The sequence below is a fragment of the Neodiprion lecontei genome, chromosome 1 (genome assembly GCF_021901455.1).
Source record: "Neodiprion lecontei isolate iyNeoLeco1 chromosome 1, iyNeoLeco1.1, whole genome shotgun sequence".
Classification (NCBI taxonomy): Eukaryota; Metazoa; Arthropoda; class Insecta; order Hymenoptera; family Diprionidae; genus Neodiprion; species Neodiprion lecontei.
In genome coordinates, this window is record NC_060260.1 from 18,287,467 (window position 1) to 18,315,308 (window position 27,842).

At 47.2% G+C, this 27,842-nt stretch overlaps 1 protein-coding gene across 5 annotated transcripts in view; it reads right to left on the minus strand.

Moving 5' to 3' along the window:
* Window positions 1–27,842, minus strand: part of LOC124292641 (two pore potassium channel protein sup-9-like) — a 1,036,556-nt gene that overhangs the window by 81,418 nt on the left and 927,296 nt on the right. The gene's annotated exons all lie outside the window — the stretch shown is intronic.

Genomic DNA, 27,842 nt, shown 5'->3' on the forward strand with positions numbered 1-27,842 from the left:
GAGGGGGAGCCGACGCAGATCCCCGCATCGCGGGAATCCAAGGTGGACGCGATTCCCGCTGGCGGCCGGCGCGCCGCAGCCTCTTCCCCTTCACCCCGCCAACAATTGACCAGCGAACTTGCGACGGACCGACTAGCGACGAGGGAGCACCACGCTCACCGCCAAGACGTCATGGAGCTGCGCGGAGGACGAGATTGCGAGCTAGCTTCAAGTTCTGCGCAGCGATGCTATCGAAGGTGCGCGTCGAGTTGCGCGATCGACGAAATCGATGACGGATCGATTATTGCGTATTCTTGGGGGTATGACGTTACGTGTGGGATGGCGTATCGAGATCCGTGTTGCGGCAGGTGGTAGGTTTTTGAAACCACTCTAGTTCTGGCGGTCGTGATTAGTAGTCACGTTTTGGGGGAGTTCGCGAAGCAATGGAGTCGCCCAAAAATCGCGAGGGGCATGGAAAGGGGGTTGCAAGGATGTAGAAGGTAAGCGCTGCTTCTATCCCCGCGATTGAATTTCGAGCATGATTGCGAAAAGGCTTGCCGAGTAACGGATAGCCGTTTTGGATTTGCGTTGTAGAGAAGTACTCGAAATTCTTTTGCCGATTTTTTTGCTTGATGACCGTAGCCTGAGTACGCGGGTTAGAGTAAAGTAAATTTTGAGTTTCTGAAAAAGTTGAGTAGAGTCACGGGTTTTAGTTGAATCTTTCTCGTTAGTGAAATCAAGTATAGCCGAATTTCGCTGTACCGGGTCGAACCGCGTTATCGTTTTTTTTTTTTGCGTCACCTCTCGAGTAGGTCGGGAAGTGCCGAATTGGAGTGCTCGGATTAGCGGGTAACGTTTTGGAGGATTTTGAAAAGAATTAAGTTCGGATGCGTTGCGATTGCGTATAGTTTAGGTTACATTTAGTTGCACCTGCATTGAGTTCCGTACCCGTTATTTAAGATAATGTAGTTTGAGTTGCGTTACTTTGAGCTTGTGTTTAGTTGAAGTTAAATGTAGTGGTGCTTGCGCTTAGTTAAGTTTACGTTTAGTTAAGATAGTGTTTAGTCGAGGTTAGGTGATGTATAGTCGAAATTGCCGTTGCGTTGAGCAGCAGTTGAGACGAGAAGTTTGAGCATTGAGTTTTAGTTGCGTTTAAAATATAGTAGCGTTTACGGATTCGTTTAGATTTAGGACAGCTCGCGGTAGCGTCGAAGCTCCGAGTCGGGTGAGATCTCGAGTGAGATTGAGGACGCCGTCTGTTCGGTAGCCCGACGGCGCACCGTCGAATAATTAGTTTTACTTTCGTTTCGAGCAATAATCGCCATGGAGAACAAATGGCGAAGTTGCGAATCGAGAATTGAGTATGAGGATTTTGTGATCGTCGAGTGACGTTTTAGTTAGGGAGCCACGAGCTCATTAGAGTAAGAATTAGAGTAGGTTACGTGTAATTTTCTGTTTAGTTTTAGACTCGCGATGAGCGATTTTTGAATTATATTTTTTTTTGTTTTGTATCACCGCTATTATGAAATATAAGATTTTACTTTACTTTTGTTAAATAGCGTGTGTATTTCGAGTGTCTCTCTCTCTCTCCAAAAATTACCCCTCCCCTCTCCGCGGTACTGAGCTATCGAGCATATGCCCGAGGAATAGCGTATTAATGATTTCGAGGCGTGTTAATCACGCCAGGCGCCCAACAAAAACTTTGCGATATTGTTTTAGATCCAGGGTACATCGTGGACGCCAAATTATTGTGCACGCGGTAAGTTCTCGGTCATTTTCTCCGAGTGACCGAGGAACGGGAAAAATCCACGTCACATTGTGTATGTGGATGTATTGTGACTGGCCTGGCGTGATTACCGCGCCTCGAAATCATTAATACGCTATTCCTCGGGCATATGCTCGATAGCTCAGTACCGCGGAGAGGGGAGGGGTAATTTTTGGAGAGAGAGAGAGACACTCGAAATACACACGCTATTTAACAAAAGTAAAATAAAATCTTATATTTCACAATAGCGGTGATACAAAACAAAAAAAAAATGTAATTCAAAAATCGCTCATCGCGAGTCTAAAACTAAACAGAAAATTACACGTAACCTACTCTATTTCTTACTCTAATGAGCTCGCGGCTCCCTAACTAAAACGTCCCTCGACGATCACAAAATCCTCATACGCAATTCTCAATTTGCAAATTCGCCATTTGTTCTCCATGGCGATTATTGCTTGAAACGAAACTAAAGCTAATTATTCGACGGTGCGCCGTCGGGCTACCGAACAGACGGCGTCCTCAATCTCACTCGAGATCTCACCCGACTCGGAGCTTCGACGCTACCACAAGCTGTCCTAAATTTAAACGAATCCGTAAACACTACTATATTTTAAACGCAACTAAAACACAATGCTCAAACTTCTCGTCTCAACTGCTGCGCAACGCAACGGCAATTTCGACTATACATCACCTAACCTCGACTAAACACTATCTTAACTAAACGTAAACTTAACTAAGCGCAAGCACCACTACATTTAACTTCAACTAAACACAAGCTCAAAGTAACGCGACTCAATCTACATTATCTTATATAACGAGTACGGAACTCAATGCAGGCGCAACTGAACGCAACCTAAACTATACGCAATCGCAACACATCCGAACTTAATTCTTTTCAAAATCCCCCAAAACGTTACCCGCTAATCCGAGCACTCCAATTCGGCACTTCCCGACCTACTCGAGAGGTGACACAAAAAAAAAACGATAACGCGGCTCGACCCGGTACAGCGAAATTCGGCTATACTTGATTTCACTAACGAGAAAGATTCAACTAAAACCCGTGACTCTACTCAACTTTTTCAGAAACTCAAAATTTACTTCACTCTAACCCGCGTACTCAGGCTACGGTCATCAAGCAAAAAAATCGGCAAAAGAATTTCGAGTACTTCTCTACAACGCAAATCCAAAACGGCTATCCGTTACTCGGCAAGCCTTTTCGCAATTATGCTCGAAATTCAATCGCGGGGATAGAAGCAGCGCCTACCTTCTACATCCTTGCAACCCCCTTTCCATTCCCCTCGCGATTTTTGGGCGACTCCATTGCTTCGCGAAACTTCCCCAAAACGTGACTCCTAATCACGACCGCCAGAACTAGAGTGGTTTCAAACACCTACCACCTGCCGCAACACGGATCTCGATACGCCATCCCACACGTAACGTCATACCCCCAAGAATACGCAATAATCGATCCGTCATCGATTTCGTCGATCGCGCAACTCGACGCGCACCTTCGATAGCATCGCTGCGCAGAACTTAAAGCTAGCTCGCAATCTCGTCCGCCACGCAGCTCCATGACGTCTTGGCGGTGAGCGTGGTGCTCCCTCGTCGCTAGTCGGTCCGTCGCAAGTTCGCTGGTCAATTGTTGGCGGGGTGAAGGGGAAGAGGCTGCGGCGCGCCGGCCGCCAGCGGGAATCGCGTCCACCTTGGATTCCCGCGATGCGGGGATCTGCGTCGGCTCCCCCTTCGCAGCTTGACATCCTTCCTTCGCAATTGTTGCTAGTCCGCTATTTCGCAATTTCCTTGAATCCGGTGTCGACTTTTTGCCTGATGCCGTTGTAGCTCGAAAAATAAAAAAACAAAAAAAAAAACCTGAAATATCTTACGCTGGTCGCTAAAGTGTCCTCTCTCGTAGTTTCGGATGCGTGACTCTAGTCCTGGCGCTCTTCTCCAAAAACTTCGCGACCCAATTTCGGAAATTCCTAAATTTTTGGTTCCGCCCAGGGTTCAAGGAGCCCCTTGTAACGGGCATCAAAAATGCCACGTTACAGTATATATAAAAATTTTCTTTTTGCCTATTTTACAAGTACGTCGCAATTTTTACAGAGAACAATTCCATTTTTATTTCGCCTATATCCGCTCCTTAATTACATGGTCGGCTTTATACATGTATATATAAAAATTTTCTTTTTGCCTATTTTACAGGTACGTCACAATTTTTACAGAGAACAATTCCATTTTTATTTCGCCTATATCCGCTCCTTAATTACATGGTCGGTTTTCGCTTACACATTTTTTCTCCGTCACGCTGTCGTGAGAACCCCAAGGTCTCATATTCATAGCCTCCCAGGTACCACAATACGGTTTTTGCGTTATTTGATGATTATCGACGTCTGCGACAACATATCGGTCGTTACGAAGAACTCTAACTACTCGATAGGGACCTTTAAACCTTGGGATTATTTTATGCGGGGCACCTATTGTGCTCTCAAAGTTTTTGATCATGACGTAATCATCGATTTCGTATTTATGCGCTTGTTTACGTTTTTTATCGAAATATTGTTGATTGTACTTTTGAGAATTCTCTATCTTTACCGCTGCTCTTGCGCGACAATTTTCTAAATCGCCATTCTGGGGGGCTGTGATCTCTTCGACGTAATCTTTCACTTCGTCACAAATTTTGCCTCGTTGACTAATTTCGAACAAAAGTTCAGCCGGCGTCTCTCCTGTTGATTTGTGTACCGAATTGTTTAAAGCAAACTCAACTTCGTCTAGAATTTTATACCAGTACATCCCGGATGAATTATTAATCAATTTTCCTATCATGGGTCCCAAGACACGATTGACTCTTTCACATTGGCCATTCGCCTTGGGTGAGGCCGTCACGATTTGCACCTGCTTTACGTTGTTTTCTTTGAGAAATTCCTCAAATTCATGCGATGTAAAACTGGTACCGCGGTCTGAGATAATATATTTCGGTCTGCTGTAATCGGCGAAGAAATGTTTCAAGCAATCGATCGTTTCTTTACTCGATGTCGTTTTAGTCGCATACAATTTAAGAAATTTCGTGAAAGAATCTATCGCAACAAGGATGTAACGTTTTATCAGTCGCGCTTTCTCTATTGACCCATAGTGATCTATATGCACCGTGGCGAACGGCACGTTACCTTTAGGGAGAGTATGTAAAAAGCCCTCGGCTTTCCCTGTGACTGGGTTAAAGGCGATGCACTTTAAACAATCTTCGACGTGCATTTTCACTCTTTCCTTCATTTTCGGGAACCAATAGGTGGGTTTTATGGCATTACAGGTCTTGTCGACTGATAAATGCCCCATCTCTTCATGACATTTTCTTATCACGTGCGAGATCATATTTTCTGGTACACAGAACAACAGATCGTCTCCCTCCTTTCTTTAGACCAGGCCGTTCCTCATTTCGAAAAAGCGGTGCTCCGATTTTTCGAGTAAATCTTTCAGTTCTTTAATTTTAGGATCTCGGCCTTGACTGATAGAAAGATTGGTTTCGAAAGGATTGTCTTCTACAACTAATACATTTTTCGCGCGGCTGAGCGCGTCGACGTGCTGCATTCTATTGCCCGCGCGGTGCTCCACTTGGTAGTCAAAATTCTCCAGTTCCAAAGCCCATCTAGCAATTCTTTGATTGATTTCTTTCTTATTCAAGGTCATCTTCAAGGAATCACAGTCCGTTACAATTTTGAACTCAATTCCGTGGAGATAGACCCGGAATCTTCACAAAGCATAGATTATCGCCATGGTTTCCAACTCGAAGCTATGATATTTGCTTTCTGGATCGCTCGTGAGCTTGGAAAAGTAGAAAACCGAGTGGAGTTTACCGTCGGATTTTCGTTGGAGCAAGACGGCGCCGTAGCTTTGAGCGCTACCATCACAATGTAATTCGGTCTCATCGCGTGGTTTGTAAAGAGCAAGAATCGGTGCTTAAATTAATTTTTCTTTTAATGTGTCAAACGCTTTTAATTCATTCTCACCAAACCGAAAGGTTGCATCTTTCTCACAGAGTTCGTATAACGGCTTTGCTATCGCCGAAAATCCTTCGACAAATTTTCGAAAGTATGAGGCCATACCAAGGAAGCGTCTAACGGCCCGGACGTCGTGAGGGACAGGATAATTTCGTATTGCCGCGATTCCGTCGTTGGTTGGGCTTATTCCTTCTTGAAAAACTCGGTAGCCCAGATAAGTAATGTTAGTAAATAGGAATTTACATTTATCCACTCGAAGCTCTAATTTATTCGCAACTAGTGTGGATAGAACGGCTGACAGTACGCTCAGATTTTCTTCGATAGTTTCGGTCGCGATCATAAAGTCGTCGAGATATGCGATAACATCTCCTCGATTAATGAATTCTTTCAAGTAGATTGGTTATGAGAGTTCTAGATCCAAACATGGCGGCGTGCCCCCCATGCCCCCCCCCCGCCCCCTGCCCCCCCCCCATTTTCGATGGCCATTTTTTGATTTTTTTGATGGCGGCCATTTTGATTTTTTGGATGGCTGCCATTTTGATTTTTTTGGATGGCGGCCATTTTGATTTTTTTTGACGACGGCCATTTTGATTTTTTGATGGCGGCCATTTTGACGGCGACTATGATTTTTTGATGGCGGCCATTTTGATTTTTGCTTAGTCAGACGAGTGGCCATTCACACAGCGGCCATTTTGATTTTTACTTAGCCGAATAGTAGTACAGCAAGGCCGGTTCTACACGCAGATTCCTGTTACCGACACTTACCGACCGAGCTGCTCCGCGCAGCCCAGACTCAAACCCTTTTCCGCGATGACGTCACAGTCTGCCGTACCGGCTTGAGGTCAAAACCGTGCAACCTTACCGACAGTTGTATCGATCGTGGGTCAAAATCATGCTGTTTTACCGACAATCTTACCGACAGTTGTATCGATCGAGGGTCAAAATCGTGCTGTTTTACCGACAATCTTACCGACCGAAGGTCTGTAGTGCTCGCCTGCCAACGGTAGAGGGCGCAGCGGGGGCGAGAACTTTTTTACCGTCCCGCATCTCCCACAATAGGACTGCTGATGTGTAACATGAACTACTCCGAATTCCTTTCCCACGGTAGGACTGCTGACGTGTAACATCAACCACCTCACATTCCTTTCCCACCTTATTAACCACGTGACATTCCAAAATTAATGGTTCCGAGAATTGTTTGTCTCAAATTCAACGTCGCACCGAAATCCTTTGACCGCATGCCGCTCGCCGTCAAGTCGAAACTTGTCGAACGCATTGTTTTGTCTAACCACCTTATCAACCACGTGACATTCCAAAATTAATGGTTCCGAGAATCGTGTTTCACTTATTCGGATGTCGGTTTGATATCAACCACCTCACATTCCTTTCCCACCTTATCAACCACGTGACATTCCAAAATGAATGGTTCCGAGAATTAGTTGCGGTACAGAGCCATAGATCTGCGGTGTCGGGTTACTATCGCTCTTGGAATGCCAAAAGGTGCGCGCGCATACACAAACTTTGATATCAGCCCCGTGACATTCCTTACCCTCCATCAAATTATGTGGTGGGGGAACGTTATATAAGCGAAAAGTGAAAACTTCATCGCCAGTTTGAAGCTGTTCTTGCAATTGAGAAGTGCTCTGGAACAACGTGAGTTGAAGAAACGACTAGAACTGCTCCTCAAGAATATTGGAGAAGTAAAACATCTGCTGAAAATCAGATCCGACCTCAATCAACTTACAAGAGATTTCGAGCACCTACAACTGGACCGTTACGACAATGGACTTTTCCAAATTGAACGAAGTCGCTCGTCTGGAGACATTTCTGCCGTTGAAAAAGCTCTCAGACCTCAAAGTCTACTTCGAATACCGGGTCAGTGGCGTACGTCGGGTAAAAACGAAATTTGGAGACAAAATCGTTCTGGACTTGGATGACGCTTTCACGATTTTTCTGCCCAACCGACTGAACAAAGCCCTCCACGAAAATGAAGATTTGTTCCAGAAGGTGACGACAGCCAGTAAGGAGATACGGCTGCATCTACGCTATCTTGGCGGACCGTACGGTCAACTTGAATTTGTATACGTATGATATTTGAATATCCAATGTTCTGTGTGAGTCTTACGTTCAATAAAAAAGATTTAAATTATGAATATTTTTTCATTTATCCATCTTGTATACCTTTAATCCTACGTACCTTGTAATTGTATCTAGAATTAAGTCTCAAAACCTAAGAAAATGCTACTCCGAATACCACTAAGCAACGACGGAGGGTTTCGAGCTGCGTCATGTAATGTGAACTCTACGATGAGTATTTGGACGGGTTCAGACCGGAGTGCAAGGTCGGCCGATAGCCGCGGTACAGAGCCAAGGATCTGCGGTGGTGGGTTACTATCGCTCTAGGAATGCAAAACATAACTCGGTTTGAGTACAGCTCGGTCAAGGATGGAGAGCAAGGTCGAATCTTATATAAGCTTCTGAAAAAATTCTCTCTTAAGAGCTAAGGTGAAGGTATAAAATTATTTCGTGAATATTCTTTAAAAAAAAAACAGTTTTATTGAGTACAATTTTTAGAGTACGGTTGACAATTACTTCACAAAAATTCTATTCAACAGTGTCATGACCAGGGTGATATATTCGCCAGGAATGCGGGACCGTTCTTGTAGACGCTTCTGCGCAGTAACACAAATCGTACAGCCTCGCCATCCGGACAGTACGATGATTTTGTAGCCAATTCTGGAGTATGCAAACGTTTCGTGCTGCACAGATTGCGTTGGGTATTGTGTGAAGGCCGCATCTCAGAGACACAGCTGAAGTTTTTTGCAGGGTTTCAAGCGACGGGCAGTCAAAGTCCAACATATCGATGATTTGAACTTTCGGAACGATTTTGAGCAACCAACCTCGTTTGTCTTCTCCTTTTACGTACACGGTTTGAGCTTTGCACAGCCTGTCTTGAATGGTCCGCTCAACTCCCTCAAAAGGTATGGTTCCACAGCTCCAACGTAAGCCGTGAAAATCGCGTTCTAACCAAGAATTTTGGCTTTTGTATTTGACGTCCAGTAAATTCCATTTGTAAGGTGGCTTGAAGAAAAACACTGATGGAGATGCTCCCGAGTAGATTGAAATTATAGCCAATTCTTTTAATGTAAAGGTTTTGTTGAAAGGTCTACGAAAGCCTTGTATGTCAACGATAAGCTCCATCTTTGAACTGTGCGAGATGGTGGGAACGGGTCAGCTTTTATACCAACTTTTTCACCCCACCACTGAGCGGGTTGTATTCGACAATACGATCGTGAACGATCAAGCAGTACGCCGATGTTTCAGCGGGAAAGTTGGCTTTAGCTTCAAATTAAAGACGGATGTCGACAGGTCCGTACTTCAAAGATTCGTTTTGTTTCGAACAGTCGATAACGAATAAGGGGACGTCTCGAAGGAATTCACTCTTTGTCAGCAACGGCTCGGGGTTCTTGTCGTAGTAGGTAGCTTGGAAGTTTGCGTACATCTCGTACAGGAGCGCGTAGAGATTACGTCTCATGTTGAGGTTCAGGTTACCGTACGGATAAGATTGAGAGTTTAAAAATAGCTTGACGTCCGTGATATTGCAATGATCGAAATGACTTGCGTTCTTGTCGGTCTTGTTCTTTCTACTTGTTTGGAAACTCAAAATGACGTACCGAGGTTTTTCAAGCTGAGTGGAAGTTTTCACAGTCCAAACGTGTTTCGATGTTGTGGGAAGTAAGGGATATTCGTACAATTCCCAACTGCGGAAGCTCATCGAAACAGGCGGATCTCTCTGAATGAAATTTAGTAGGTCAACTTTTTTCTGATCCGCGAGTTTCAAATACGGTATTAGCCATTCCACTGCATTGATCGTGATTTTGAATTCCTCCTCCTGAGTCTGCATGATTGCGTTGACGTCAGTTTTTGATCTCATCAAAATTAACTCATGTTTAGCGTTGACAACGATCTTGCGGTAGTCTTCGGCGAAACCCAATATCATGCTGAGCGGTATCAGTACGTCAAAGTTACCATCGGCATCGGTTAATTTTTTCTTTTCTTCTACATCGAGCTGTCACGAGCGCCGCACATTTACCCAAAATGTAACATTACCGATCATAACAATTTCATCATTTATTATTATTTTTAGAGACAAGGAAGCATAGGTTTAGTTAGTACATAAAATATTTTATCATAACCAGTTCGTGGTATAGCCAAGCGCAACGGCATAGTTGGACAGCCAGCAACGTCAGCGTCTTCGCGCCCGCCGGATCCCGGGTGTAATCAACACCAGGATGAGGCGAGCGCGAAATCACGCGCTTCGAGGATGACCGTTGCGAGGCGAGCCTTTGTTTTAAATTGCAAAGTCAGCAGAAATTCGCTCGCCGCCCGACGTTCCAAGGGGTGTCGGACGAGCGAGCGAAGACAGTCCCGTTAGAGACAGCATCAAACCAACATCTACGGAATCAGGCTCCTTCAGAGCTGTCGAGTAAAGAGTTATCAGTCTTGGGTCTCCGACGATCACAGAGAGAATTCCCTGTAAATCTATCCGCGGTCATTCAAGCATCTCGCGTCGCGACATCAGTCTGTGAAGTTAGAATTAAGCGCAATAAGCAAAGCCACGAACTTAATCAAGCCGTGTAGTACGTAAGTGAGTGAGTGAAGGTGTAAGCTTCGGCACCAACAAGGCCGAAGCCGAATCCACAAGCGAGATCGCGAAAGAGCGAGAACGTGAGTAGCGTAAGACTATACTGTAAGCTTCCTTGTCTAAATATCGCTGCTTCTAGTTATTCCATTAAATATTTCTACTTGCTTCCATTCAAAATTGGTACATAATAATTGAAATCCTCCAAACCATTTCCCACGGAACGCCCTGTAGAGGACGTTCACCCCCGAATCCACCAAAAAAATAAATAAATAAACCTCGTTAATAACAAAGAGGGTAAGTCGTCGCGTGCGAGACCGCTCCGCACGTGACAGACTAAACTGGTGTCAGAAGTGGGATTTAAGGAGGTGATTTTCCTTGGGAATTGGAATCGAGGATTCAATTTTTGTGAAATTTAAAATCAAAAATTTTTTCGAATTTTTTCTTATCTTTAACAAACTAGGGAGTCGAACTACACGTAATAGAATCGCTTATCCTTTCGATATCCTTCCCTACCCCCGGACTTATCAACATGCCAAATCACGCTCAGGCCAGAGACGCCGCCGATGTGACGGCCGACCTGGTCGCCAGTGTCTCCACTATGGTGGAAAATTTGACTATTCAAAATAATTTTGCGAACATTCCCGAATTTGACGGGACGAATATGCCGTTACGAGATTTTTTGCAAGACATCCAAAACGCGTCCATGTTCGTGCCAGCCGCGGCAGAACCGCAGTACCTCGGCGCAGTAATATCGCGATTACGCGGGGACGCGCGAAACTGTATCTACGGCGAGAAGATCGAGAGCATGGCCGGGTTAGTGAAACTGTTGAAGAATCGACTCGCCCGCGGACACACCTACGATTACTATACAGAGGCGCTGATGACGGTCCGGATGAAACGCGATCAAACCATCGGGCAATTTTACGACAAAGTCCGAATTTTGCTAAGCGGCGGAAGAAGCGCGTACAAGTCATATTTTGGCGTCGATCCGCCAGAATTGAACCGGGACCCGCTTCATCGAATCGCGCTAGGTTCATTCATAAAAGGGTTGCCTACCCATTTCGGAGCCGCGGTAGATTTGCGAGAGCCGGAAAGTCTCGAAGTAGCCTTCCAAATCGCCGAAAGGCTAGCGCTTCGAAGCAATCAATGGAAAGGAATTGAGTCGAACCAGGAGGAAATGGCGCGTGTTCTTTACGCTCGCTATAACTCCCGGACTCCGTCGCCGACGGCTCGGGAAGGTAGACCGATGTCTACTTATCGAAGCCAGTCACCACAACCGGCTACCGGATTCTTTTCTAAACCCGTGCAAACGTCTGATAACCGCGAGACTGCTACGGGAAGGTCATATACCAGTCCGTTAACACCTTGCGGATATACACATTGCTGCAAACAAACCAGGTGTTGCCCGTGCTGCCCGTTAATGCAACAGTCATCTCGGGGACGTTCCCCGCAAAGAGAGCCTTTAAACTGCCCTGGGGCTCGCCGGGCAAATTCCCCTGCGGGCCCGAGCGGAGTGAGCGAATCGAGTCGACCCCGAGAACACCAACAGTCAGTGAGGTTCCTGGAGAACGATGTCTCGTTCTCTGGACCCCCACCGACCAGGAGAGCCCAGTAGTCGAACTAAGTGCTCCCGAACTTCGTAACAAGAAGGGAAAATTCTTTCTTGACACGGGTTCATCAGCCAGCTTAATTAAACTAAATGCCCTCGATCCAGACATAATTGTAAACACCGACGATAAAATATGGGTAACAAGATTAGAGGAATCGGATATTCCGACACTCGGCTCAGTTGTCCTCCATATCTCTGAAAAACCAGCTAAGTTTTACGTGTTACGAAACCTGCCGCTGAGAAGCGATGCGCTAATCGGTAAACCTTATTTTTTCGCGGAAAAAGCCGAAATTTCGTTTCACCATAATACTTTAGTTACCTCAAGCGATCCCATCCGACCTAAGCGGTTCATAGGTCTACCTCCTTCCGACGCAGAACCCACAAGGCGCGTGTTAGCGGCGAAAATCGCTTCGGAGAAACGAAGTTATAAACTGCGCGCGCGTACGAGTGAGCAAATAAGCATCCCTTTAAAGAACGATAATCTAAAGGAGGGATACTTACCGCGAATCGAAACTCAACCGGGCGTGTTTATCGGAGAAGGTATCGTTGCTCCTACGGGAGGATCGTGCTACGTCTTAGCAATAAACACGCTATTCAACGATGTCGAATTAGAAATCGAGCCTCAGGAACTCGAAGATTTCGAGCACTATCGGGAGAACGGCTATTGGAGCGACGGAAGTTCCGACGGTAGCGGTGTAGAAACTACTCCGCCGACGGATCGAGTAGAAACCATAGTTAAATCATTGCGATTAGATAGGCTCAACGAGGTAGAGCGCGCACATGTTATAAGTCTCATCGAGGAATACCCTCACATGTATAAGCTACCAGGCGACAGATTGCGATGCACGGATCAAGTTCGCCATCGGATCCCGACGGTGGACGAGCTCCCGGTAAACGCAAAACAATACAGATTTCCTGTAGTATATCGGTCGGAACTGGAGCGGCAAGTTGAGAAAAAGCTAAGCGAGGGAATAATTGTTCATTCACGCTCCCCGTACAACTCGCCGGTCTGGATAGTTCCCAAAAAACCCGACTCTCAAGGGAAACCGCGGATGCGCATGGTCATTGATTTCCGTAAACTGAACGAGAAGACGATTTCCGACGCGTACCCCCTCCCGAATATGATAGAAATACTCGAACAGCTGGGAAAAGCTACGTACTTTTCGACATTCGATCTAGCGAGCGGCTTCCAGCAGATCCCGATGGATCGGAGAGACGGTCCAAAGACGGCGTTTTCCACAATAAACGGGCACTACGAGTACGCTCGCATGCCCGAGGGTCTTAAAAACGCGCCTGCGACCTTTCAGCGCCTGATGGATCGGGTGCTGATTGGGTTGCAAGGGACAGAACTGTTCGTGTATCTCGACGATATTGTAGTATTCGCGGAAACTCTCGAAGAGCACAAGACTAAAATCCGGCGTCTCATGCAACGTCTCGAGGAAGCTAATCTCGTCCTCGAACCGGATAAATGTGAGTTCTTGCGTAGCGAAGTCGCGTATCTCGGCCATATCGTTAGCCGCGACGGGTTGCGAATGGACCCAAAGAAGTTAGAGGCAGTGCGTAAATTCCCGCACCCAAGGACGCAGAAAAACGTGCGGCAATTTCTGGGACTTGCCGGTTATTACCGTCGGTTTATTCCGGATTTCGCTGCCATATCCAAGCCCTTATCAGACTCACTCAAAAAGGGAAAATCGTTCGCATGGGAGCGAGAGCAGAAACACAGCTTTCGCAGGCTTCGCAAGGCCCTCTGTCAAGAACCGATCTTACAATACCCCGATCTATCTAAACAATTTATTTTGACGACCGACGCCTCGGAATTTGCACTCGGTGCAGTATTGTCGCAAATTCACGATGGCCACGATCTACCGGTCGCGTACCACTCTAGAATCTTCACTAACGCTGAAAAGAACTACGGAACTACGGAACAAGAGTGTCTGGCCATAATCGATTCAATTGAACATTTTTCCACGTATCTCTATGGAAGGAAATTTAAGCTCGTAAGCGACCACGAGCCTCTCAAATGGATGCGTTCTACGCTCGATCCAGGCAAGAGGCTCAACAGATGGAAAATTAGGTTGTGTAAATACGATTACGAATTTCAACATAAGCCAGGGCGTGAAAATCTAAATGCCGATGCACTCTCCCGTAATCCCGTAGACCTAGAGAAATTCTCGTCTACAAGTGATTCGGAAGTAGAAACGAATGTCCCTCAGAAGGCTCAGAAGGCTCAGATCTTGCCCTTATCTTCGAAACCTCCCGGTAACAGAAAAGACAAGACACCTGAGACATCAGCTGGCCCGTCCAAGGCCGACGCATCAGTCATAGCGGCGCGCACACGTTCGCGCCTACGCAGTGTCCCCACGGTCCCCACAGTACCCGAAATAAGAGAGGGGAGCTCGGAGAGCTCAGGCCCGGTGGCGACACGAACGCGCGGGAAGGTCGTTACAAGACCCGCCAGGCGCCCACCTCTCGCCGACGCGAAACCCTCCGGATCTGAACCCGAGAGCTCAGGGCCACCCATACAGCGCTTACACCGCAGTATGTTGCCCTCACAGTTACTTCCTCCGAAAAGACCGAAGTCTCCACCCCCCGTAGAGGTCAAGCCCCTCGGAGGTCCCCAAGAGACGGTGTTTTCATCGGAATCCGCAAGCGCGACGGCTGATCAGAGGCCTGCCACTATCACGGTCCCGCTCACCGCCCCCAGCAACGATTCAGATGGAAGCACGGAGGAATCGGAAGCAGATAATACAAAGACGGTAACAGCAACTCTCGAAGATTCAATTAACAAATTCAACGAATCATTAAGGCGTTTGGAAGATAGGTATCAAGCCAATTCCTCCCGCGACCCCAAAAAGGGGCCCGACAAAGCAGATTTTGACTGGCCGGATCATCTGTCGGAGGGGGATGAGGTAGAAGAGGAGGCCCAGATGATTCTCCAAGAACAAGACCCTTTCGATGACATCGTCGGAGATGCTGAGCTTGCCAGCCGCTTGAAAGCATTAGAAGACAGGTTCAAGTCACCATCGGACCAGGAATTAGTACGGCGGCTGAGTGCGAGGGAGAAGATATCATCACGCACGGAAGAAGAAGGAACGGAGGCGGACGACGAAAACGACGAGCGACCAGCTGAGAGAGAGAGCACGCCGCGAGAAAACGCGAGAGAGAGACCCGAGACAAGTATGGCCGCGGGACTCGAGCGCGAACCCGACACCTCGCAGCCCGCTCGGACCTCTCTACTGCCCGCTCCCCGCCTCACGGTGAGATGGTCATTGCCCAGCAACGATGCGGCCCCGGCTGCAAAGTCTACACCATACCGAGCACGTGCGCTACCACGTGCTACACCTTCCGAAAAGTCTCCCGGTAATAAAAGCAAATTCATAACTTTCTCCGATGACCCCATCATAATAGGATCAAAAGACACGAATTCGTCCCCGATCACGTCGTCCTCACTGGACTCGTCCAGTGAAGAGGAACCTGACCAGGAAAAACCTATAGCAAAAACAAGTACGATAATTAGCTCGCGCGAATGTCTAACGTACAAACCAGATAATCTAGTCCACTTCATCTCTGCCGATGGAGAATTATCAACCTCGGTGGGAAAACTACTCGCTGACCTAGATAGGATAGATGGACAAACAATTAAAGACCGGAATTTATCGATCGGACAAATAGCGGTGACTCCGTATGGGTCCAATAAAATTTATAGTATTGTTATTAAAAAACGGTACTACGACAAAACAAACACCGAGCACATATACAAGGGACTCGAGAATCTTAAATTCGCCCTTCAACAAGCGGCCGCGAAGTCGGTTCGTATTTCACGCTCGGGCGACTATACGGACGAACTACCGCGCACAAAACTGCTCGATTGGTTAAACAAGATACTCGGTAAAACAAACATAGTCACCACGGTATGCTATGGTACCATTCGACGACCACCGGATGAACAACACCCGCAAATAATTGAGGAATTTCATGCGAGCCTTGTCGGAGGCCATCGAAGGGTAACCAAGACCTATCGTAAAATCCGTGAACGTTTTTACTGGCCTTCGCTGAGAAACGAAGTGCAAAATCATATTCGTCGCTGCAAGGGCTGTCAGGAACGTAAATTGGTTCGAGCGAAAACGCGCGAGCCGATGCTCATTACTGATACGCCGGCTGACGTTTTTGATAAGGTGTCACTCGATACGGTGGGTCCGTTGCCGACAACACCACATGGCAATAAACACATACTAACCATGCAAGATCACTTATCGAAATACTGTTTAGCGGAACCGATACCCGATTTAAAAGCGACTACGATCGCCGAAGCGATGGCGAGGCGATTAATTGCGCAATTTGGAGCTCCCCGTGCGATCCTTACTGATCGTGGAGCAGCCTTTACCGGAAACTTACTACGCGAAATATCCAAAATCTTTCACATAAATCAAATAACGACTTCCGGCTATCGACCACAGACGAACGGAGCGCTCGAACGAAGTCACATACTGTTAGCGGAATACATAAAGCAGTATGCAGGTACGTACGACGATTGGGACCGTTTGTTGCCATACGCGGAATTATCGTATAACACTAGCGTGCACGAGGCGACGAATTTCACCCCATACGAAATCGTGTACGGGAGGCTGCCTCGGCTACCGAGTCAGTTCCCCGTGGACGAAAAACTATCCACGTATAATTCGTATACTATCGAGCTAATAAAACGCCTCTCCGAAATACGCGAAATGGCCGGTGAAAATCAAAACCGCGCGAAGGAAACAACCAAAAAATACTACGACAAGAAAGTCCGTCCTTTCCCAGGTAAAGTGAGCGACCTTGCCTATGTCCTTAAGGAACCTCGTAAGGGTAAGTTCGACTCCCAGTATTATGGCCCATATAAAATTGTCCAAATAACTGACCATAGCAATATAATACTAGAGGCAGAAAACGGGAAAAGGATAAGGAAGCATGTCGACAAGGTAAAACTGGCAGTGGTATAAGCCGCTAGCCAGATTGCTGAAATTGTACCATAAAAATATATATATCAGAATGTACAGCGGAGCTACGCAGTAATTGCCGTAAGCGACTCAAACACATGTATGAAGGTGTGCAAGTATGAGTGTGAGAGGTACCAGTAAGGCGTGTGTAAACATGTTATCTGCATGTGTTCGCAGAAGAGTGCGGGAGTGAGAAAGAGAGACGCGTAAACAACCAGTGTAGGAGTACGAGCCACCGTCCACCAATTCGACGATGTTGTGCGTGTGGGTGCTTCTAGCTTCGACGGCCCTGGCCGCCGCCGAGCTTCGCAGCAACAACGCGTATCACATAACACCCATGGAAGACCAGGCGGGAATTTACTACGAGAAGGTGGCTCCCCTCCGCCTGCAACACGTGGACTGGAGAGTCACCGTGTTCATGGATATAGACGCTTTTATTACGGACTCACCCCCCGCCGAGAGGCAGTTAAACGAAGCATTCAAGGCATGCTCCCAGGTTATGACCAAGGAGGCTTGCCGTGAAACGACAAATTTGGATTACCTTCAAGGACTCATGAGGCGCGCTAAAGAAATGACGGACAACCTTGAGGCCATTTCTCACCACTCCAGACTCAGCGCGCCGATGAAGCCATTACAAATCAGAACTATGAAGAAACGATCGGTCCCGCTAGGTTTCATTGGGTCGCTCAGCAAATCGCTGTTCGGCACAATGAACGAAGAGGATGCTACATATATCAACGCGCAGATCGATAGATTGTTTAGTGACCAATCCAACCTAACTCAAATTATCAGCAAGGAAATACATGTAACCCACTCAAAATTCCAGGAGTTGCATCGAGAACATCAGATGGAGTTAGACATGGTTGATAAACTGCACGCACGGATTAATCAGCTATCCAACCAGACGAGTTTGATGATGCGCCGGAACATCCTAGCGAACTTCGCGAACCGAGTGGAGGCTAAGGTTAAGCAGTATATCCAGACTAGCGAGAAGTACCTGCATGCGATAACGATGGCTAGAGAAGGACGCTACGATCCCAGTATGTTAACAGCGACGCAGCTGACTGCCATAACGAAGGAAATACAAACTCGGGCACCCGATTTCGAATTTCCCCTCGCGATCGAGTACTTACGAGGAGAATCGCTGGCCCGCGTAGTCAATACGGACATAGCGTTTCACTCGGGCAGGATCCTAATTGTGGTACATATTCCCCTGCTCGAGCGAGCGGCTTATCATCTTTACCGAATGCATGCGTGGCCAGCCTCGCAGCGCGGAACGCTACTAAACGGATCGGCTCACATTCAGCCGTCGGCACCGTATATAGTTGTGTCGGCAGACCACCGTACATACTTTATGGCGGACTCCGTATACATAAACCAATGCACCAGTGTAGAGCGCCGATACATCTGCTCGATGGAGATCCCTCTCAAGGAGGTATCGACGTCACAGCAATGCGAGGTAGCGATGCTAATAAACCCATCAATTGACGCATATAGGCACTGCGATGTGAGGATACAAACGACGGATGACCCGTTCTGGAAGCATCTACCCTCCCAGGGTGGATGGCTCTATTCTTTACACGCATCAGAACATATCCACATACTCTGTCCAGCAAGAATGGAAGTCTCAACCACGTTGAAAGGTGCCGGGATACTCCACCTCAGCGCTGACTGTGTTGGACGCACCCGAAGTACCTCCCTCACTGGAATGCGGGTTTACGAGAGTCGTGAACAATACTTTTATGCGCCGGAAATTTCACTGAATATTTCTCTAATTGCCCCCAGCTTCGGAAAACCGTTGGAGGAAAAATTAGAAAACTCAGCTCAAGGCAATATACTGTCGCAATATACCGAGAAGGACTCAGCATGGCGAATGTCACGTGCTGACGAATCCCTGGACGACGTCCAACGGCGACTCTCAGAAATCGGCGGCCACCGCCGTGACAAGGAAGAACAGCACATCCTGTTTACGACCGGGTTCGCCCTGGACCTCCTTCTTGGAATAATATTGGCTACTTACATATGGCGAGCCAGCATCTACAAAGTGGCTAAATGGATTGGGTTGCCATGCGGACGCCCGAAGCGAAAGGCACATGCAACACATTACGAAGATATCGAGCTCGCCCAGACAAAACAGGACCCATGTCAAGACCACGGCGGCGCCGGAAACCCGAGTGCGGCCCCAGAAATTGCCCTACGTACACGGTACGAAGTGGAAAAGGAAAGAACAACGGGTCAACCCAAGGAAAGAGGAGGAGAGTCTTCTTGCCCCCTTCCCCGGCAAGAGGCTGAGGTGGCATACTAGGAAAATAACACCCTCAAAAACATCGAGACTTCTCCCACTACCACGCCAAAGGGAAGGAGAGCCAGAGGGCCTAACCATACGCCATTCGATTCCCGGAGTCAGACCCGAGCAGTCACAAGTTTAGAAGCGAAACAGCACTTTGAAAATCGAGTAAGAAAATGTCCGACGCGGCTTACTTAAACACGTTCGCGAGGGCGAAGGCAACCAAGGAGTGCGCGGTCTGCCGCGAAAGCCTAACGAGTTGCCCAACCTGGGTAACTTGCTATTTAAAATGGGCGGATCAGGGGAACGGGTCGGACCTCAACCCCTGTCCACTGTGCAAAACGGAGCTACCAGGAGAGGAACGGCTGGGTCACGCACTCTCGTGCTTATCCAAGTGCGAGATAGCGATCCGGCCACCGTTACGAGTACCAGCGCCGGTGAGAGAGCTACCACCGGCGAGGGCAGCAGCGCCCGAACCAGCACCGGCTGAGGCGGCGGTTTCGACCGTTTCGCCGAAGCTGGTGGTGACAGCACCACCTCCAACGGCGAAGGCGACAACGGCGGTGATGACCCGGGCGGTGGAGAGTCTGAGGAGGGGCACCTGTCCGACATGCAGAAAGAGCGGAGGAAACCAGCATTGGGAGGAATGCTACTTAGAACGTTTCCTCTCGCGGCGGAGGTCACCGAGCTCGACCTGTACACTGTGCGGCGAGAGTGTCGGAAACAGGCCGGGCCTACACGCGGGCCATTGCGTGGAGGCTTTCGGCCGCCTCCTCGCCGATAAGAAAGCAGCTCCGAAGACAACCCGAGAAGAAAGACCTGCGCCAAGGACCAACGCGCCGGTGCAGGCGACAACGTCACGACACCACGCTCCCGCAACTAAAGACAAATCTATACAAACCGGGCGGGACACGAAAGACAAAGGAATCCAAACAGACCACCTGGTCATCTTGGGAGGGGAAGAGGCTCCCTTCCTGATTGACTACCGGAAGTTGACCAGGGTGATGATTCCCGCCGTACGTACGCGGATCCTGGGTCGCTGGATCTCCCTGGAAAGGGAGATTATGCAACTCCTGGGACCCGCAGAAGAAGAAGAACCAGCGGAGGGGAACCTGATCCAGTGGGAGATGCCACCCACAACGCCAGGATCTCCGGCGAACTTCGAGGACGTCCTGGTGGACGAACCGGAGGTCGCCGAAGACCTGATCCAGTGGGAGACTCCACCCACAACGACCGAGTCAACACAGACGGAAGGAGATGACACCAAGGCCGTCTGAGGAGACCAGAGGACCAACCTCACGAGAACAACGCAGCTGGCGAGACGCAAGGGCGACCGAGCGACGAGCCAGCAGTGTGGTGACAAGTGAGTGACAAGCCAAACGAAAACAAAAAAGAAAAGTGTTGTGTGTGTGTGTGTGCGGGTCATGGAAGAGCGTATGTGCAACACACAATCAATGTAAACACCGAATGTATGAAATGTGCGGTCAGCGGTGAGCCAACCCTCCAGTGTCCGTGTCACCGTCGGCCCGGCGCACCGAGTCGATGAGGGCATCGACACCTAAGGGGGGAGGGATGTCACGAGCGCCGCACATTTACCCAAAATGTAACATTACCGATCATAACAATTTCATCATTTATTATTATTTTTAGAGACAAGGAAGCATAGGTTTAGTTAGTACATAAAATATTTTATCATAACCAGTTCGTGGTATAGCCAAGCGCAACGGCGTAGTTGGACAGCCAGCAACGTCAGCGTCTTCGCGCCCGCCGGATCCTGGGTGTAATCAACACCAGGATGAGGCGAGCGCGAAATCACGCGCTTCGAGGATGACCGTTGCGAGGCGAGCCTTTGTTTTAAATTGCAAAGTCAGCAGAAATTCGCTCGCCGCCCGACGTTCCAAGGGGTGTCGGACGAGCGAGCGAAGACAGTCCCGTTAGAGACAGCATCAAACCAACATCTACGGAATCAGGCTCCTTCAGAGCTGTCGAGTAAAGAGTTATCAGTCTTGGGTCTCCGACGATCACAGAGAGAATTCCCTGTAAATCTATCCGCGGTCATTCAAGCATCTCGCGTCGCGACATCAGTCTGTGAAGTTAGAATTAAGCGCAATAAGCAAAGCCACGAACTTAATCAAGCCGTGTAGTACGTAAGTGAGTGAGTGAAGGTGTAAGCTTCGGCACCAACAAGGCCGAAGCCGAATCCACAAGCGAGATCGCGAAAGAGCGAGAACGTGAGTAGCGTAAGACTATACTGTAAGCTTCCTTGTCTAAATATCGCTGCTTCTAGTTATTCCATTAAATATTTCCACTTGCTTCCATTTAAAATTGGTACATAATAATTGAAATCCTCCAAACCATTTCCCACGGAACGCCCTGTAGAGGACGTTCACCCCCGAATCCACCAAAAAAATAAATAAATAAACCTCGTTAATAACAAAGAGGGTAAGTCGTCGCGTGCGAGACCGCTCCGCACGTGACAGAGCCATCCAGCGTTCTCCATCAGCCAAGTCTGACCAGGGTGCAGGGAAGCGTAACCCTTCATGAGACTTGTCAAGCCAACGTTCTTGCTTCTATCAACCTCAACTGCGTTAATTTCGTAGCGAATTTCTTCAAACAGATGACAGATGGCGTTGTTTACGAGCTGTGTGTTCACAGTAGCTGTACCATCAGGTTTGAGGAGTCGTCCGTGGACGTGTACCGAACTTTTGCTGGGTAATATGCATAAATCTTGATGCTGAACGGTGATTCGAATTTCATCGCTGTTGTTGAAAGTTGACGAGGCGTAAGGTTTGTGAGCGTGAATCTCGTAATGCGCAACGGATTCGTCAAAGACGACTGGTGTTTGAATGCTCAAGATTTCCTCCTCCATGGCACGTAGCAGATGATAAAAAAGCAAAATCGGATTTTTATTTGTCGGAAATTCCTCTTCCAAAAGGTGTCAGTTTCAGATCCAGAGCTATCAGGAACTCCACGTTTCGAGGTGTTAGCGGTTCGGGAATCGATCGACGACTGACTTGATCGGGGCATGTCGACTTACTGATATACCTACTCTTTGACAGTCTGTTATATACAATTCCCATCGTTTATTGCGATTTGATGTGTAGTCTCACAGTAATAACTTCTCCACGAAAATTAACCAGGTCTCCGTCTTGATCCACTAACCGGAGCTGAACGTGATCTATGGTCTTGACGGTGATCGGAAGGTAAATGACGTGCGACGGTACTTCCACGATCTTATATCCTGGTGGGACGGTCGGGAAAAACTCGTGAATAGTGTGTACTTTATGTCCATTGACGTAGGCGCCCGTTGTAATGCTACACTCGACTCGCAATGCGTTGACCTTGAGTATAGCTACAGGCACGTCTGATTCGTGAGTTTTATCAACCTCCAATACACGTGGTGTAAATCCCAAAAGTTGAGCAATGGAATCATTCGGCTCAAAGTTAATCGTGTGATTGCATGTGATTTCGCTGCGTAATGTATTATTGTTGGGTTTCATGGCTAGCCTGATATCTGTATTTCTTAGCACGTTTTGAAGATACTTCTCTATGTCCTCGATCTCGCACCTGCCGGTAGGTATGGTGATCACTTTGTCAGCTACGTAAATTTTATTGTGACCGACATCAACGTTGGGAATCGAATTAAAGGTTAACAATTCTACCAAGCCAAGAGCATAACTTTTATCACGAGCAAGTTCGATCGGTGGGAAATATTGTGCCTCGAGTATCGAAGAGGTTCCCGAAATCGTTAACGTTAACGAATCATCCATGACTGCGAGTGGTAGACTGACTTTGACGAATCACGCACCATGTTTATATAGCTCACCACTTAGAAATTTCAGACACAAGTGTCCGCATTCAAATGTATCATAATCCTGGTACCTCTCATGATTGTATTTGACGCTACCAACGCCGAGATATTTTATGAGGTCCGAGGGTGGTTGAAGGTTGCCGAAACTGTCAAAGTAATCGATATTATTGTCGCGTTTCCTGTACGCAACCCAGTGTGTTCCCGGACCGTCTTTGTCGTCAAGGTTGATTATAGCTGACTCGTTTTTTCGTGGACCGTTTTCGGGCATTTCGTTTCGCATGAAAACACCGCGGAAATGCGGAACCCTCAAGATTTTTGCATATTTCAACAAGTCCCAATCAGTCAACGCTCGACGTGGTAGCGTCGCATCTAGTTTTTTGAAAGATGAAGACCAAGACCTGTTTTGTACGGTTTCATATGAAGCCCTTTGCCCAACGCGATAGCTGCCATAGTTTTGTTGTGTCGTTTGCTTTCCTCCAATTCTCGTTTGGCCGCGCTCGCATCGTTCACAGCTTTTGCTATACCTGCCGCACCACCGGCTAACGCACCCGTAGCGCTGAGACCGGCAAAAATAGGAATCAGAAACGGTAGAAAACCACCGACTTTCGAAGGTACCGGTAGGACGCGAGGTGTTCGCACTTTACATTTACCACCCGCTTTTTTAACGGCGTTCTCAGCTCCCTTCAGCGCAGATTCGATAGCTACTTTTGCATCGTTGCTTGGAACCATAGAACGTTTTGCAGCATTTACAATTTTTCTCAGGGTCACACTTTTTGACTTTCGCATTCCCATTCCGAGTTTTGATTTTACTTTCATTGTATTAGCTACTGCCCAAGCGGCTGCCTTCTCACCCAAATTTGCGTCCTTTGCGAGAACCCATTTCCAAGCTTTCTCAGCCAACACCCTATCAGCCTCGTTTCTAACCTCAAGGTTCTCACGATTTTTCGAATACGCTATATCGTGTTCCTTACACGCTGCATCGAGAGGATTGATACCGGAATCGCCTCTCGCGAGTCTTTTCGTCAACTTCGTACCAGGACCGCAGTATTGGTAACCGAGAACATGCAACTCGATCGGAAGTTTGTTGATGATTCTATTCACCAGACCCTTGCCACGATGTTGCCGCCTGCTGCTGCTTCGTTTACCTCTGTACGCGATCATGTTCGTGCGTTGACTGAAGAAAAGTGCTTTAAAACGGGGTATTTATAGCAAATCCGATCAGTCATGTCCGAGATGCGGTTTGAGAAACAACCTACCAAGCTTCCCGTGATGAATTTTGACAAACTTTCGGAGCGAAATGTCGAAAAGCACAAACGGCACGGTGAATTACTCCCGAACAGTGTACGTGCGATATTCTGTGGACCGTCGAATTGTGGTAAAACTAATGCGTTGCTCACACTCATAACCCATCCCAATGGACTCAGATTTGAAAATATCTACATCACTCGAAATCTCTCAACCAACCTAAATACCGATTGTTGAAGCAATTGCTGGACCATGTTGAGAATACGGAGTATTTTGCGTTTACCGAGCGTGAGCAAGTGATTCCACCGGAAGAAGCACGGCCCAACTCCATAATGATATTTGACGATGTAGCGTGCGAGAAGCAGGACAATATTAGAGCCTACTTTTGCATGGGTAGACATCACGACGTTGACTGTTTCCATCTCTGTCAGACGTACGCGCGTATTCCCAAACATCTCGTGCGCGACAACGTAAACTTACTCGTGTTATTCAAACAAGACGATATGAACCTGAGACACGTATACAACGACCATGTGAACACCGATATGTCTTACACAGAGTTTAAAAGTGTGTGCTCTGCATGCTGGAACGGTGAGAAGTACGGGTTTCTGGTGATCGACAAAGACAGTGAGCTCAACGAAGGACGATACAGGAGGGGATTCGATTCTTTTGTTAGCCTGGAAAAGGAATAAAATCTACCGTTTTCGAGCGAGAGACGCAGTAGCGTTGCAGACTCAGTTGCGTCAACATGCAGAGCTCTGAGATTTCCAAGCAAAAAGATGTCCTACATCAGATCGCTCAAGCAAGTGCTGCGATCCGTCGAAAACACAGATTGCTCAAGTCGGGCAGGGAATCTACGACTCAGAAATTGAGTGACGTTTTCAAACCAGTAGTGACTCCGTTGCAAGAACTGGTGAATGTTACAAAAGATACCAAACCTGTCAAACAAGAGGTGGAAGAAATTAAAGAAGAAATAAAGGAGATGAAAAATGAAACGAAAAATGAAACTGTCTCGGAAATGGACGATTCCTTTGCTTCGGCGGGGGATAAAACAGTCGTAGAAACACCGGTCGAGGACGAGTATTTTGCACTGATGAGAGATGCGAAGACAAAAGGCGAATTGGACAACGTGTACGGTGTACGCAACCTCTCAAACGGACTAATGATCGGTGATTCGTTGATATCTTTTGAGAGTGACTACGTTCGTATTGGCGATACGCGTTACCCGAAAACGAAGGGTTTGCTGGAACTTTTGTTCAAAAAGAAGCCTGACGGTTCTTTTGTGAGCGCCGGAGATCGGGAAAATTTTAAAAACATAATCCTCGCAACGAACGCGCATAAGAAGTATTACTCATCCGACGGGGCTGTTCGAAACGATAACAGTTACAAATTTAGAAATGTCATTGCCGAATTAATGGATTATTCCCCATCACCTCGCCGAAAGGGTAAAGGTCTACTTCCGCAAGCTATGATCACTCGACAAGGTGATGAAACGGAATACGTCTTCTGGGATGATCCAAACGAGTTGGTGGAGCGTCTTTGTTTACTCCTGGCATTTTAGGCAGCGGGAAATCCGAGTCACAATAACGAAATAATCTCCATTATTGAAGAGCTACGCGAAGCAGGAATCATTTATTAAGCAGCTCCCGTAATTTTTTATTCATTACCGAGATGAGCGTCGACGTGTTTGGACGTCAGCTGAATAAAAACACGACCGCGAGCACTCGCGGTCCTCCGGGTGTCGGGTTTCAAATAACAGCGGACGGGCATTACGATATACGGAACAAGAGACTGTGCAACGTCGCAGATCCCGCAGAGCCGAACAATGCTGTAACTTTGAAAACCTTGAGACGAAAATTCAGCGTGCTGCAAAAACAAATCGACAACCTCGATCAAATGATCAAAGCTTTGGAGATCAGCACGGAGAAAGCCTTGGATACCTTCTACACAGACTTTAAAACAGACAGAGACTTGTCGATTCGGAACGCGCAAATCATTTCCAAATTGGACACCAGACTAATAGCGTTGGAATATGAACGAGGAAAAGCAAGCACTGGTGACGGAACTGCATAAGCCTGCACGCCGGAATTACCCGCGTCGACGTGTAGACGTGCGCGGCATCGACGAGACCTGGCAGGCGGATCTTGTTGATATGACGTCGTACGCTGGACAAAACAAAGGTTACAAGTACATGCTCACAGTCATTGATATCTTTTCAAAGTATGCGTGGGCTGTACCGATAAAGAGCAAGTCTGGAGATGATGTTACGAAGGCAATGGAATCTGTGCTTGTCCAAGGACGGGTACCGAAAAATTTACACGTCGACAGAGGAACGGAATTTTACAACTCGAAATTCGAATCGCTTATGACACGCTACGGAATCAAACTTTACTCCACGTACAGTAATTTGAAGGCTTCGACCTGTGAACGTTTCAATCGGACGCTGAAAGGTAAAATGTGGAAACGGTTCAGCATGCAAGGAAGCTACAAGTGGCTCGATATCTTATCTGATTTGGTTTCGGCTTACAACAACGTCAAACACCGAACCATAAGAATGAAACCGTCGGATTGTACCGTTGCAAACGAGAGGCTGTTATTACGACAGGCGTACGGAGGGCTTCGAGCGATACCTACCGTATCGGCAAAGTTCAAATCCGGCGACAAAGTTCGAATCAGCAAATTCAAAAATGTCTTCGAGAAAGGTTACACTCCCAATTGGACGACTGAAATATTCACGATAAGTCGAGTGGAAAATACTTATCCTGTGACGTACAAGCTCAAAGACTACCGACATCAACCCATCGCTGGCGGTTTCTACGAACAAGAGCTCCTCAAGGTTAAGCATCCGGATATCTATCTGGTGGAGAAGGTGCTCAAGAAGCGTGGAAGAAAAATATACGTTAAATGGTTAGGTTTTGACAATACACACAACAGTTTGATAAACGAATAAATGAATTTTTTGTAAAAACGTATGTCCCTCTTTATTTTATATCCGACACACAACAAGTATGCGTCTTTTTTTAGACAATCGACAGACATGGTACAGTTATAAATTACAAAGCTTAGGCTTGTAGCCCCACGGAAGCGTGTCGGTTGTATTTTGAAACACGATCCGCTTGTCGTCATTCCAGCTCAGTGCTACTTTCTGCTGTTCCACGGTGTATACCTCGTGCTTTCGACTCATGATCAAATGCTGATTTGTCGACAAATTTTCACGGTTCAAAACACATTCCAAATAATCGTCAAAGGTTATTTTTGTTAACGCTGATCCTTTGACTCCTTTGGCACGTTTATTGTCTTTTTCATCTCCCAAGACTCGGAATGCGTACAACTTAGCCCGTAACCCTACAAATTCGAGCATGATTTTGCCGTTATTCTCGTCTTTCATTAAGCCGAGAACTTTTTTGTTCGCTAGAGGCATTCCATAAACGTTGTCAAGAGGATAATCAGAAGTATCGAATTTGTGCAAGTCCTCCTTAATGTGTTCGTATATGTCGGGGACGGTAAAATTGTAAATCAAACTGTCGGTATCC